Raw genomic sequence first — 5000 nt, 5'->3', positions numbered from 1 at the left:
AATTTGACAACTCTGGCCGGACCTCTGGAACTCCATCCCGGGTAACCGGGGCAAATTTTTCCGCTTGATCGCCCTTCCACTGGTTAACCATTTGCCCTTTCGGACTTAGTCTCTGGACATTATTCGACGGATTTTCTGGTTAACCATTTGCCCTTTCGGACTTAGTCTCTGGGCATTATTTTCGACTTTTTGGTTAATGATTTCATACTTTTTACTTACTTTTGCCCTTTTTGGTTAATGATTACTCTGCTTACTGGTTAACCATTTGCCCTTTCGGACTTAGTCTCTGGACATTATTTTCGAGTTTTTGGTTAATGATTTCACACTTTTAACATATTTTTGCGCTTTTTGGTTAATGATTACTCTGCTTACTGGTTAACCATTTGCCCTTTCGGACTTAGTCTCTGGACATTATTTTCGACTTTTTGGTTAATGATTTCACACTTTTTACTTACTTTTGCGATTTTTGGTTAATGATTTCACACTTTTAACATATTTTTGCGCTTTTTGGTTAATGATTACTCTGCTTACTGGTTAACCATTTGCCCTTTCGGACTTAGTCTCTGGAGATTATTTTCGACTTTTTGGTTAATGATTTCACACTTTTAACTTAATTTTGTGCTTTTTGGTTAATGATTTCACACTTTTTACTTACTTTTGCGATTTTTGGTTAATGATTACTCTGCTTACTGGTTAACCATTTGCCCTTTCGGACTTAGTCTCTGGACATTATTTTCGAGTTTTTGGTTAATGATTTCACACTTTTAACATATTTTTGCGCTTTTTGGTTAATGATTACTCTGCTTACTGGTTAACCATTTGCCCTTTCGGACTTAGTCTCTGGAGATTATTTTCGAGTTTTTGGTTAATGATTTCACACTTTTTACTTACTTTTGCGCTTTTTGGTTACTGATTTCACACTTTTTACATATTTTTGCGCTTTTTGGTTAATGATTACTCTGCTTACTGGTTAATTATTTGCCCTTTCGGACTTAGTCTCTGCACATTATTTTCGAGTTTTTGGTTAATGATTTCACACTTTTAACATATTTTTGCGCTTTTTGGTTAATGATTACTCTGCTTACTGGTTAACCATTTGCCCTTTCGGACTTAGTCTCTGGAGATTATTTTCGAGTTTTTGGTTAATGATTTCACACTTTTTACTTACTTTTGCGCTTTTTGGTTACTGATTTCACACTTTTTACATATTTTTGCGCTTTTTGGTTAATGATTACTCTGCTTACTGGTTAATTATTTGCCCTTTCGGACTTAGTCTCTGCACATTATTTTCGAGTTTTTGGTTAATGATTTCACACTTTTAACATATTTTTGCGCTTTTTGGTTAATGATTACTCTGCTTACTGGTTAACCATTTGCCCTTTCGGACTTAGTCTCTGGAGATTATTTTCGACTTTTTGGTTAATGATTTCACACTTTTAACTTAATTTTGTGCTTTTTGGTTAATGATTTCACACTTTTTACTTACTTTTGCGATTTTTGGTTAATGATTACTCTGCTTACTGGTTAACCATTTGCCCTTTCGAACTTAGTCTCTGGACATTATTTTCGAGTTTTTGGTTAATGATTTCACACTTTTAACATATTTTTGCGCTTTTTGGTTAATGATTACTCTGCTTACTGGTTAATTATTTGCCCTTTCGGACTTAGTCTCTGCACATTATTTTCGAGTTTTTGGTTAATGATTTCACACTTTTAACATATTTTTGCGCTTTTTGGTTACTGATTTCATACTTTTTACTTACTTTTGCGCCTTTTGGTTAATGATTACTCTGCTTACTGGTTAACCATTTGCCCTTTCGGACTTAGTCTCTGGACATTATTTTCGAGTTTTTGGTTAATGATTTCACACTTTTTACTTACTTTTGCGATTTTTGGTTAATGATTACTCTGCTTACTGGTTAACCATTTGCCCTTTCGGACTTAGTCTCTGGACATTATTTTCGGGTTTTTGGTTAATGATTTCACACTTTTTACTTACTTTTGCGATTTTTGGTTAATGATTACTCTGCTTACTGGTTAACCATTTGCCCTTTCGGACTTAGTCTCTGGACATTGTTTTCGACATTTTGGTTAATGATTTCACACTTTTAACTTAATTTTGTGCTTTTTGGTTAATGATTTCATACTTTTTACTTACTTTTGCGATTTTTGGTTAATGATTTCATACTTTTTACTTACTTTTGCGATTTTTGGTTAATGATTTCATACTTTTTACTTACTTTTGCCCTTTTTGGTTAATGATTTCATACTTTTTACTTACTTTTGCGATTTTTGGTTAATGATTACTCTGCTTACTGGTTAACCATTTGCCCTTTCGGACTTGGTCTCTGGACATTATTTTCGACTTTTTGGTTAATGATTTCACACTTTTAACTTAATTTTGTGCTTTTTGGTTAATGATTTCATACTTTTTACTTACTTTTGCCCTTTTTGGTTAATGATTACTCTGCTTACTGGTTAACCATTTGCCCTTTCGGACTTAGTCTCTGCACATTATTTTCGAGTTTTTGGTTAATGATTTCACACTTTTAACATATTTTTGCGATTTTTGGTTAATGATTACTCTGCTTACTGGTTAACCATTTGCCCTTTCGGACTTAGTCTCTGGAGATTATTTTCGACTTTTTGGTTAATGATTTCACACTTTTAACATATTTTTGCGCTTTTTGGTTACTGATTTCATACTTTTTACTTACTTTTGCGCCTTTTGGTTAATGATTACTCTGCTTACTGGTTAACCATTTGCCCTTTCGGACTTAGTCTCTGGAGATTATTTTCGAGTTTTTGGTTAATGATTTCACACTTTTTACTTACTTTTGCGATTTTTGGTTAATGATTACTCTGCTTACTGGTTAACCATTTGCCCTTTTGGACTTAGTCTCTGGAGATTATTTTCGACTTTTTGGTTAATGATTTCACACTTTTTACTTACTTTTGCGATTTTTGGTTAATGATTTCACACTTTTTACTTACTTTTGCGATTTTTGGTTAATGATTACTCTGCTTACTGGTTAACCATTTGCCCTTTCGGACTTAGTCTCTGGAGATTATTTTCGAGTTTTTGGTTAATGATTTCACACTTTTTACTTACTTTTGCGATTTTTGGTTAATGATTTCACACTTTTTACTTACTTTTGCGATTTTTGGTTAATGATTACTCTGCTTACTGGTTAACCATTTGCCCTTTCGGACTTAGTCTCTGGAGATTATTTTCGAGTTTTTGGTTAATGATTTCACACTTTTTACTTACTTTTGCGATTTTTGGTTAATGATTACTCTGCTTACTGGTTAACCATTTGCCCTTTCGGACTTAGTCTCTGGAGATTATTTTCGAGTTTTTGGTTAATGATTTCACACTTTTTACTTACTTTTGCGATTTTTGGTTAATGATTTCACACTTTTTACTTACTTTTGCGCTTTTTGGTTAATGATTACTCTGCTTACTGGTTAACCATTTGCCCTTTCGGACTTAGTCTCTGGACATTATTTTCGAGTTTTTGGTTAATGATTTCATACTTTTTACTTACTTTTGCGCCTTTTGGTTAATGATTACTCTGCTTACTGGTTAACCATTTGCCCTTTCGGACTTAGTCTCTGGACATTATTTTCGAGTTTTTGGTTAATGATTTCACACTTTTAACATATTTTTGCGATTTTTGGTTAATGATTACTCTGCTTACTGGTTAACCATTTGCCCTTTCGGACTTAGTCTCTGGACATTATTTTCGAGTTTTTGGTTAATGATTTCACACTTTTTACTTACTTTTGCGATTTTTGGTTAATGATTTCACACTTTTTACTTACTTTTGCGATTTTTGGTTAATGATTACTCTGCTTACTGGTTAACCATTTGCCCTTTCGGACTTGGTCTCTGGACATTATTTTCGAGTTTTTGGTTAATGATTTCACACTTTTTACTTACTTTTGCGATTTTTGGTTAATGATTACTCTGCTTACTGGTTAACCATTTGCCCTTTCGGACTTAGTCTCTGGAGATTATTTTCGAGTTTTTGGTTAATGATTTCACACTTTTTACTTACTTTTGCGATTTTTGGTTAATGATTACTCTGCTTACTGGTTAACCATTTGCCCTTTCGGACTTAGTCTCTGCACATTATTTTCGAGTTTTTGGTTAATGATTTCACACTTTTAACATATTTTTGCGCTTTTTGGTTAATGATTACTCTGCTTACTGGTTAACCATTTGCCCTTTTGGACTTAGTCTCTGGACATTATTTTCGAGTTTTTGGTTAATGATTTCACACTTTTTACTTACTTTTGCGATTTTTGGTTAATGATTTCACACTTTTTACTTACTTTTGCGATTTTTGGTTAATGATTACTCTGCTTACTGGTTAACCATTTGCCCTTTCGGACTTAGTCTCTGGAGATTATTTTCGAGTTTTTGGTTAATGATTTCACACTTTTTACTTACTTTTGCGATTTTTGGTTAATGATTTCACACTTTTTACTTACTTTTGCGATTTTTGGTTAATGATGACTCTGCTTACTGGTTAACCATTTGCCCTTTCGGACTTAGTCTCTGCACATTATTTTCGAGTTTTTGGTTAATGATTTCACACTTTTTACTTACTTTTGCGATTTTTGGTTAATGATTTCATACTTTTTACTTACTTTTGCGATTTTTGGTTAATGATTACTCTGCTTACTGGTTAACCATTTGCCCTTTCGGACTTGGTCTCTGGACATTATTTTCGAGTTTTTGGTTAATGATTTCACACTTTTAACATAATTTTGCGCTTTTTGGTTAATGATTACTCTGCTTGCTTGTTACTGATTTCCCCTTTCGGACTTGATCTCTGGCCGTTCTTTTCGACCTTTTTGGATAAGGTTTCCACACTCTGAAATTATTTTGGGCTCACTGATTAGGCGAGATCAAGGGGGCATGCCTGGGCACTTTGGGCTCAGTTTGGGAAGGCGGCGTCCGTGTGCTCCTCCGCCCTTCCCGCACTTGCGGC

Source organism: Heterodontus francisci, unplaced genomic scaffold (assembly GCF_036365525.1).
Source record: "Heterodontus francisci isolate sHetFra1 unplaced genomic scaffold, sHetFra1.hap1 HAP1_SCAFFOLD_834, whole genome shotgun sequence".
Classification (NCBI taxonomy): domain Eukaryota; kingdom Metazoa; phylum Chordata; class Chondrichthyes; order Heterodontiformes; family Heterodontidae; genus Heterodontus; species Heterodontus francisci.
Note: the sequence above shows the minus strand (reverse complement) of the source record.